The following is a 10,301-nucleotide window of genomic DNA, read 5'->3' as shown; positions in this document are numbered from 1 at the left end:
GATGTTCTTCTAAGAGCAAAGAAGGGTGATCTGTACTCTTCAGAAGTTCTTCTAAGAGCAGCGAAGGGTGATCTGTACTCTTCAGATGTTCTTCTATAAGAGCAGAGAAGGGTGATCTGTACTCTTCAGGTGTTCTAAGAGCAGAGAAGGGCGATCTGTACTCTTCAGAGGTTCTTCTAAGAGCAGAGAAGAGCGATCTGTACTCTTCAGAGGTTCTTCTAAGAGCAGAGAAGGGTGATCTGTACTCTTCAGATGTTCTTCTATAAGAGCAGAGAAGGGTGATCTGTACTCTTCAGATGTTCCTCTAAGAGCAGAGAAGGGTGATCTGTACTCTTCAGATGTTCTTCTAAGAGCAGAGAAGGGTGATCTGTACTCTTCAGGTGTTCTAAGAGCAGAGAAGGGTGTTCTGTACTCTTCAGATGTTCTTCTATAAGAGCAGAGAAGGGCGATCTGTACTCTTCAGATGTTCTTCTATAAGAGCAGAGAAGGGCGATCTGTACTCTTCAGATGTTCTTCTATAAGAGCAGAGAAGGGTGATCTGTACTCTTCAGATGTTCCTCTAAGAGCAGAGAAGGGTGATCTGTACTCTTCAGAGGTTCTTCTAAGAGCAGAGAAGGGTGATCTGTACTCTTCAGAGGTTCTTCTAAGAGCAGAGAAGGGTGATCTGTACTCTTCAGATGTTCTTCTAAGAGCAGAGAAGAGTGATCTGTACTCTTCAGATGTTCTTCTAAGAGCAGAGAAGGGTGATCTGTACTCTTCAGAGGTTCTTCTAAGAGCAGAGAAGGGTGATCTGTACTCTTCAGGTGTTCCTCTAAGAGCAGAGAAGGGTGATCTGTACTCTTCAGATGTTCTTCTAAGAGCAGAGAAGGGTGATCTGTACTCTTCAGGTGTTCTAAGAGCAGAGAAGAGTGATCTGTACTCTTCAGATGTTCTTCTATAAGAGCAGAGAAGGGCGATCTGTACTCTTCAGATGTTCTTCTATAAGAGCAGAGAAGGGCGATCTGTACTCTTCAGATGTTCTTCTATAAGAGAAGAGAAGGGTGATCTGTACTCTTCAGATGTTCTTCTAAGAGCAGAGAAGGGTGATCTGTACTCTTCAGAGGTTCTTCTAAGAGCAGAGAAGAGTGATCTGTACTCTTCAGATGTTCTTCTAAGAGCAGAGAAGGGCGATCTGTACTCTTCAGAGGTTCTTCTAAGAGCAGAGAAGAGTGATCTGTACTCTTCAGATGTTCTTCTAAGAGCAGAGAAGGGTGATCTGTACTCTTCAGATGTTCTTCTAAGAGCAGAGAAGGGTGATCTGTACTCTTCAGATGTTCTTCTATAAGAGCAGAGAAGGGTGATCTGTACTCTTCAGGTGTTCTAAGAGCAGAGAAGGGTGATCTGTACTCTTCAGATGTTCTAAGAGCAGAGAAGGGCGATCTGTACTCTTCAGAGGTTCTTCTAAGAGCAGAGAAGAGCGATCTGTACTCTTCAGAGGTTCTTCTAAGAGCAAAGAAGAGCGATCTGTACTCTTCAGAGGTTCTTCTAAGAGCAGAGAAGGGTGATCTGTACTTTTCAGATGTTCTTCTAAGAGCAGAGAAGGGTGATCTGTACTCTTCATGTGTTCTAAGAGCAGAGAAGGGTGATCTGTACTCTTCAGATGTTCTTCTATAAGAGCAGAGAAGGGTGATCTGTACTCTTCAGATGTTCCTCTAAGAGCAGAGAAGGGTGATCTGTACTCTTCAGATGTTCTTCTAAGAGCAGAGAAGGGTGATCTGTACTCTTCAGATGTTCTTCTAAGAGCAGAGAAGGGTGATCTGTACTCTTCAGGTGTTCTAAGAGCAGAGAAGGGTGATCTGTACTCTTCAGATGTTCTTCTAAGAGCAGAGAAGGGTGATCTGTACTCTTCAGATGTTCTTCTAAGAGCAGAGAAGGGTGATCTGTACTCTTCAGATGTTCTTCTATAAGAGCAGAGAAGGTCGATCTGTACTCTTCAGATGTTCTTCTATAAGAGCAGAGAAGGGTGATCTGTACTCTTCAGATGTACCTCTAAGAGCAGAGAAGGGTGATCTGTACTCTTCAGAGGTTCTTCTAAGAGCAGAGAAGGGTGATCTGTACTCTTCAGAGGTTCTTCTAAGAGCAGAGAAGGGTGATCTGTACTCTTCAGATGTTCTTCTAAGAGCAGAGAAGGGTGATCTGTACTCTTCAGGTGTTCTAAGAGCAGAGAAGGGTGATCTGTACTCTTCAGATGTTCTTCTAAGAGCAGAGAAGGGTGATCTGTACTCTTCAGATGTTCTTCTATAAGAGCAGAGAAGGGCGATCTGTACTCTTCAGATGTTCTTCTATAAGAGCAGAGAAGGGTGATCTGTACTCTTCAGATGTACCTCTAAGAGCAGAGAAGGGTGATCTGTACTCTTCAGAGGTTCTTCTAAGAGCAGAGAAGGGTGATCTGTACTCTTCAGAGGTTCTTCTAAGAGCAGAGAAGGGTGATCTGTACTCTTCAGAGGTTCTTCTAAGAGCAGAGAAGAGCGATCTGTACTCTTCAGATGTTCTTCTAAGAGCAGAGAAGGGTGATCTGTACTCTTCAGATGTTCTTCTATAAGAGCAGAGAAGGGCGATCTGTACTCTTCAGATGTTCTTCTATAAGAGCAGAGAAGGGTGATCTGTACTCTTCAGATGTTCCTCTAAGAGCAGAGAAGGGTGATCTGTACTCTTCAGAGGTTCTTCTAAGAGCAGAGAAGGGTGATCTGTACTCTTCAGAGGTTCTTCTAAGAGCAGAGAAGGGTGATCTGTACTCTTCAGAGGTTCTTCTAAGAGCAGAGAAGAGTGATCTGTACTCTTCAGATGTTCCTCTAAGAGCAGAGAAGGGCGATCTGTACTCTTCAGATGTTCCTCTAAGAGCAGAGAAGGGTGATCTGTACTCTTCAGATGTTCTTCTAAGAGCAGAGAAGGGTGATCTGTACTCTTCAGATGTTCTTCTAAGAGCAGAGAAGGGCGATCTGTACTCTTCAGATGTTCCTCTAAGAGCAGAGAAGGGTGATCTGTACTCTTCAGATGTTCTTCTATAAGAGCAGAGAAGGGTGATCTGTTCTCTTCAGATGTTCTTCTAAGAGCAGAGAAGGGTGATCTGTACTCTTCAGATGGTCTTCTAAGAGCAGAGAAGGGTGATCTGTACTCTTCAGATGTTCTAAGAGCAGAGAAGGGTGATCTGTACTCTTCAGAGGTTCTTCTAAGAGCAGAGAAGAGTGATCTGTACTCTTCAGGTGTTCTAAGAGCAGCTAAGGGCGATCTGTACTCTTCAGAGGTTCTTCTAAGAGCAGAGAAGGGTGATCTGTACTCTTCAGGTGTTCTAAGAGCAGAGAAGGGTGATCTGTACTCTTCAGATGTTCTTCTATAAGAGCAGAGAAGGGCGATCTGTACTCTTCAGATGTTCTTCTATAAGAGCAGAGAAGGGTGATCTGTACTCTTCAGATGTTCCTCTAAGAGCAGAGAAGGGTGATCTGTACTCTTCAGAGGTTCTTCTAAGAGCAGAGAAGGGCGATCTGTACTCTTCAGATGTTCTTCTATAAGAGCAGAGAAGGGCGATCTGTACTCTTCAGATGTTCTTCTATAAGAGCAGAGAAGGGTGATCTGTACTCTTCAGATGTTCCTCTAAGAGCAGAGAAGGGTGATCTGTACTCTTCAGAGGTTCTTCTAAGAGCAGAGAAAGGTGATCTGTACTCTTCAGAGGTTCTTCTAAGATCAGAGAAGGGTGATCTGTACTCTTCAGAGGTTCTTCTAAGAGCAGAGAAGGGTGATCTGTACTCTTCAGATGTTCTTCTAAGAGCAGAGAAGGGTGATCTGTACTCTTCAGATGTTCTTCTAAGAGCAGAGAAGGGTGATCTGTACTCTTCAGATGTTCTTCTAAGAGCAGAGAAGGGCGATCTGTACTCTTCAGATGTTCTAAGAGCAGAGAAGGGCGATCTGTACTCTTCAGAGGTTCTTCTAAAAGCAGAGAAGGGCGATCTGTACTCTTCAGAGGTTCTTCTAAGAGCAGCGAAGGGCGATCTGTACTCTTCAGATGTACTTCTAAGAGCAAAGAAGGGTGATCTGTACTCTTCAGAAGTTCTTCTAAGAGCAGCGAAGGGTGATCTGTACTCTTCAGGTGTTCTAAGAGCAGAGAAGGGTGATCTGTACTCTTCAGATGTTCTTCTAAGAGCAAAGAAGGGTGATCTGTACTCTTCAGAAGTTCTTCTAAGAGCAGCGAAGGGTGATCTGTACTCTTCAGGTGTTCTAAGAGCAGAGAAGGGCGATCTGTACTCTTCAGAGGTTCTTCTAAGAGCAGAGAAGAGCGATCTGTACTCTTCAGAGGTTCTTCTAAGAGCAGAGAAGGGTGATCTGTACTCTTCAGATGTTCTTCTAAGAGCAGAGAAGGGTGATCTGTACTCTTCAGATGTTCTTCTAAGAGCAGAGAAGGGTGATCTGTACTCTTCAGGTGTTCTAAGAGCAGAGAAGGGTGTTCTGTACTCTTCAGATGTTCTTCTATAAGAGCAGAGAAGGGCGATCTGTACTCTTCAGATGTTCTTCTATAAGAGCAGAGAAGGGCGATCTGTACTCTTCAGATGTTCCTCTAAGAGCAGAGAAGGGTGATCTGTACTCTTCAGAGGTTCTTCTAAGAGCAGAGAAGGGTGATCTGTACTCTTCAGAGGTTCTTCTAAGAGCAGAGAAGGGTGATCTGTACTCTTCAGATGTTCTTCTAAGAGCAGAGAAGAGTGATCTGTACTCTTCAGATGTTCTTCTAAGAGCAGAGAAGGGTGATCTGTACTCTTCAGAGGTTCTTCTAAGAGCAGAGAAGGGTGATCTGTACTCTTCAGGTGTTCTAAGAGCAGAGAAGAGTGATCTGTACTCTTCAGATGTTCTTCTATAAGAGCAGAGAAGGGCGATCTGTACTCTTCAGATGTTCTTCTATAAGAGCAGAGAAGGGTGATCTGTACTCTTCAGATGTTCTTCTATAAGAGAAGAGAAGGGTGATCTGTACTCTTCAGAGGTTCTTCTAAGAGCAGAGAAGGGTGATCTGTACTCTTCAGAGGTTCTTCTAAGAGCAGAGAAGAGTGATCTGTACTCTTCAGATGTTCTTCTAAGAGCAGAGAAGGGCGATCTGTACTCTTCAGAGGTTCTTCTAAGAGCAGAGAAGAGTGATCTGTACTCTTCAGATGTTCTTCTAAGAGCAGAGAAGGGTGATCTGTACTCTTCAGATGTTCTTCTAAGAGCAGAGAAGGGTGATCTGTACTCTTCAGGTGTTCTAAGAGCAGAGAAGGGTGATCTGTACTCTTCAGATGTTCTTCTAAGAGCAGAGAAGGGTGATCTGTACTCTTCAGATGTTCTTCTATAAGAGCAGAGAAGGGTGATCTGTACTCTTCAGGTGTTCTAAGAGCAGAGAAGGGTGATCTGTACTCTTCAGATGTTCTTCTAAGAGCAGAGAAGAGTGATCTGTACTCTTCAGATGTTCTTCTAAGAGCAGAGAAGGGTGATCTGTACTCTTCAGATGTTCTTCTAAGAGCAGAGAAGGGTGATCTGTACTCTTCAGATGTTCTTCTAAGAGCAGAGAAGGGTGATCTGTACTCTTCAGATGTTCTAAGAGCAGAGAAGGGCGACCTGTACTCTTCAGAGGTTCTTCTAAGAGCAGAGAAGAGCGATCTGTACTCTTCAGAGGTTCTTCTAAGAGCAAAGAAGAGCGATCTGTACTCTTCAGAGGTTCTTCTAAGAGCAGAGAAGGGTGATCTGTACTTTTCAGATGTTCTTCTAAGAGCAGAGAAGGGTGATCTGTACTCTTCATGTGTTCTAAGAGCAGAGAAGGGTGATCTGTACTCTTCAGATGTTCTTCTATAAGAGCAGAGAAGGGTGATCTGTACTCTTCAGATGTTCTTCTAAGAGCAGAGAAGGGTGATCTGTACTCTTCAGAGGTTCTTCTAAGAGCAGAGAAGGGTGATCTGTACTCTTCAGATGTTCTTCTAAGAGCAGAGAAGGGTGATCTGTACTCTTCAGGTGTTCTAAGAGCAGAGAAGGGTGATCTGTACTCTTCAGATGTTCTTCTATAAGAGCAGAGAAGGGCGATCTGTACTCTTCAGATGTTCTTCTATAAGAGCAGAGAAGGGTGATCTGTACTCTTCAGATGTACCTCTAAGAGCAGAGAAGGGTGATCTGTACTCTTCAGAGGTTCTTCTAAGAGCAGAGAAGGGTGATCTGTACTCTTCAGATGTTCTTCTAAGAGCAGAGAAGGGTGATCTGTACTCTTCAGATGTTCTTCTATAAGAGCAGAGAAGGGCGATCTGTACTCTTCAGATGTTCTTCTATAAGAGCAGAGAAGGGTGATCTGTACTCTTCAGATGTTCCTCTAAGAGCAGAGAAGGGTGATCTGTACTCTTCAGATGTTCTTCTAAGAGCAGAGAAGGGTGATCTGTACTCTTCAGATGTTCTTCTAAGAGCAGAGAAGGGCGATCTGTACTCTTCAGATGTTCCTCTAAGAGCAGAGAAGGGTGATCTGTACTCTTCAGATGTTCTTCTATAAGAGCAGAGAAGGGTGATCTGTACTCTTCAGATGTTCTTCTAAGAGCAGAGAAGGGTGATCTGTACTTTTCAGATGGTCTTCTAAGAGCAGAGAAGGGTGATCTGTACTCTTCAGATGTTCTAAGAGCAGAGAAGGGTGATCTGTACTCTTCAGAGGTTCTTCTAAGAGCAGAGAAGAGTGATCTGTACTCTTCAGGTGTTCTAAGAGCAGCTAAGGGCGATCTGTACTCTTCAGAGGTTCTTCTAAAAGCAGAGAAGGGCGATCTGTACTCTTCAGGTGTTCTAAGAGCAGAGAAGGGTGATCTGTACTCTTCAGGTGTTCTAAGAGCAGAGAAGGGTGATCTGTACTCTTCAGATGTTCTTCTATAAGAGCAGAGAAGGGCGATCTGTACTCTTCAGATGTTCTTCTATAAGAGCAGAGAAGGGCGATCTGTACTCTTCAGATGTTCTTCTATAAGAGCAGAGAAGGGTGATCTGTACTCTTCAGATGTTCCTCTAAGAGCAGAGAAGGGTGATCTGTACTCTTCAGAGGTTCTTCTAAGAGCAGAGAAGGGTGATCTGTACTCTTCAGAGGTTCTTCTAAGAGCAGAGAAGGGTGATCTGTACTCTTCAGATGTTCTTCTAAGAGCAGAGAAGGGTGATCTGTACTCTTCAGGTGTTCTAAGAGCAGAGAAGGGTGATCTGTACTCTTCAGAGGTTCTTCTAAGAGCAGAGAAGGGTGATCTGTACTCTTCAGAGGTTCTTCTAAGAGCAGAGAAGAGTGATCTGTACTCTTCAGATGTTCTTCTAAGAGCAGAGAAGGGCGATCTGTACTCTTCAGAGGTTCTTCTAAGAGCAGAGAAGAGTGATCTGTACTCTTCAGATGTTCTTCTAAGAGCAGAGAAGGGTGATCTGTACTCTTCAGGTGTTCTAAGAGCAGAGAAGGGTGATCTGTACTCTTCAGATGTTCTTCTAAGAGCAGAGAAGGGTGATCTGTACTCTTCAGATGTTCTTCTATAAGAGCAGAGAAGGGTGATCTGTACTCTTCATGTGTTCTAAGAGCAGAGAAGGGTGATCTGTACTCTTCAGATGTTCTTCTAAGAGCAGAGAAGGGTGATCTGTACTCTTCAGATGTTCTAAGAGCAGAGAAGAGTGATCTGTACTCTTCAGATGTTCTTCTAAGAGCAGAGAAGGGTGATCTGTACTCTTCAGATGTTCCTCTAAGAGCAGAGAAGGGCGATCTGTACTCTTCAGACGTTCTTCTAAGAGCAGAGAAGAGCGATCTGTACTCTTCAGAGGTTCTTCTAAGAGCAGAGAAGGGTGATCTGTACTTTTCAGATGGTCTTCTAAGAGCAGAGAAGGGCGATCTGTACTCTTCAGAGGTTCTTCTAAGAGCAGAGAAGAGCGATCTGTACTCTTCAGAGGTTCTTCTAAGAGCAGAGAAGGGTGATCTGTACTCTTCAGATGTTCCTCTAAGAGCAGAGAAGGGTGATCTGTACTCTTCAGATGTTCCTCTAAGAGCAGAGAAGGGTGATCTGTACTCTTCAGATGTTCTTCTAAGAGCAGAGAAGGGTGATCTGTACTCTTCAGATGTTCTTCTAAGAGCAGAGAAGGGTGATCTGTACTCTTCAGATGTTCTTCTATAAGAGCAGAGAAGGGTGATCTGTACTCTTCAGAGGTTCTTCTATAAGAGCAGAGAAGGGTGATCTGTACTCTTCAGAGGTTCTTCTAAGAGCAGAGAAGGGTGATCTGTACTCTTCAGATGTTCTAAGAGCAGAGAAGGGTGATCTGTACTCTTCAGAGGTTCTTCTAAGAGCAGAGAAGAGTGATCTGTACTCTTCAGATGTTCTTCTAAGAGCAGAGAAGGGCGATCTGTACTCTTCAGATGTTCCTCTAAGAGCAGAGAAGGGTGATCTGTACTCTTCAGATGTTCCTCTAAGAGCAGAGAAGGGTGATCTGTACTCTTCAGATGTTCTAAGAGCAGAGAAGGGTGATCTGTACTCTTCAGAGGTTCTTCTAAGAGCAGAGAAGAGTGATCTGTACTCTTCAGGTGTTCTAAGAGCAGCTAAGGGCGATCTGTACTCTTCAGAGGTTCTTCTAAAAGCAGAGAAGGGCGATCTGTACTCTTCAGGTGTTCTAAGAGCAGAGAAGGGTGATCTGTACTCTTCAGATGTTCTAAGAGCAGAGAAGGGCGATCTGTACTCTTCAGATGTTCTAAGAGCAGAGAAGGGTGATCTGTACTCTTCAGATGTTCTAAGAGCAGAGAAGGGCGATCTGTACTCTTCAGGTGTTCTAAGAGCAGCGAAGGGTGATCTGTACTCTTCAGAGGTTCTTCTAAGAGCAGCGAAGGGTGATCTGTACTCTTCAGATGTACTTCTAAGAGAAAAGAAGGGTGATCTGTACTCTTCAGAGGTTCTTCTAAGAGCAGCGAAGGGTGATCTGTACTCTTCAGGTGTTCTAAGAGCAGAGAAGAGCGATCTGTACTCTTCAGAGGTTCTTCTAAGAGCAGATAAGGGTGATCTGTACTCTTCAGATGTTCTTCTAAGAGCAGAGAAGGGTGATCTGTACTCTTCAGATGTTCCTCTAAGAGCAGAGAAGGGTGATCTGTACTCTTCAGGTGTTCTAAGAGCAGAGAAGGGTGATCTGTACTCTTCAGATGTTCTTCTAAGAGCAGAGAAGGGTGATCTGTACTCTTCAGGTGTTCTAAGAGCAGCGAAGGGCGATCTGTACTCTTCAGATGTTCCTCTAAGAGCAGAGAAGGGTGATCTGTACTCTTCAGATGTTCTTCTATAAGAGCAGAGAAGGGTGATCTGTACTCTTCAGATGTTCTTCTAAGAGCAGAGAAGGGTGATCTGTACTCTTCAGATGTTCTTATAAGAGCAGAGAAGGGTGATCTGTACTCTTCAGATGTTCCTCTAAGAGCAGAGAAGGGTGATCTGTACTCTTCAGATGTTCCTCTAAGAGCAGAGAAGGGTGATCTGTACTCTTCAGATGTTTTTATAAGAGCAGAGAAGGGTGATCTGTACTCTTCAGATGTTCTTCTATAAGAGCAGAGAAGGGCGATCTGTACTCTTCAGATGTTCTTCTATAAGAGCAGAGAAAGGCGATCTGTACTCTTCAGATGTTCTTCTATAAGAGCAGAGAAGGGCGATCTGTACTCTTCAGATGTTCTTCTATAAGAGCAGAGAAAGGCGATCTGTACTCTTCAGATGTTCTTCTAAGAGCAGAGAAGGGCGATCTGTACTCTTCAGATGTTCTTCTATAAGAGCAGAGAAGGGCGATCTGTACTCTTCAGAGGTTCTTCTAAGAGCAGAGAAGAGTGATCTGTACTCTTCAGATGTTCTTGTAAGAGCAAAGAAGGGTGATCTGTACTCTTCAGATGTTCCTCTAAGAGCAGAGAAGGGTGATCTGTACTCTTCAGATGTTCTTCTAAGAGCAGAGAAGAGTGATCTGTACTCTTCAGATGTTCTAAGAGCAGAGAAGGGTGATCTGTACTCTTCAGAGGTTCTTCTATAAGAGCAGAGAAGGGTGATCTGTACTCTTCAGATGTTCTTCTAAGAGCAGAGAAGGGTGATCTGTACTCTTCAGATGTTCTAAGAGCAGAGAAGGGTGATCTGTACTCTTCAGATGTTCCTCTAAGAGCAGAGAAGGGTGATCTGTACTCTTCAGAGGTTCTTCTATAAGAGCAGAGAAGGGTGATCTGTACTCTTCAGAGGTTCTTCTATAAGAGCAGAGAAGGGTGATCTGTACTCTTCAGGTGTTCTTCTAAGAGCAGAGAAGGGTGATCTGTACTCTTC

This window comes from Aquarana catesbeiana, linkage group LG09, assembly GCF_042186555.1.
Source record: "Aquarana catesbeiana isolate 2022-GZ linkage group LG09, ASM4218655v1, whole genome shotgun sequence".
NCBI lineage: Eukaryota > Metazoa > Chordata > Amphibia > Anura > Ranidae > Aquarana > Aquarana catesbeiana.
Note: the sequence above shows the minus strand (reverse complement) of the source record.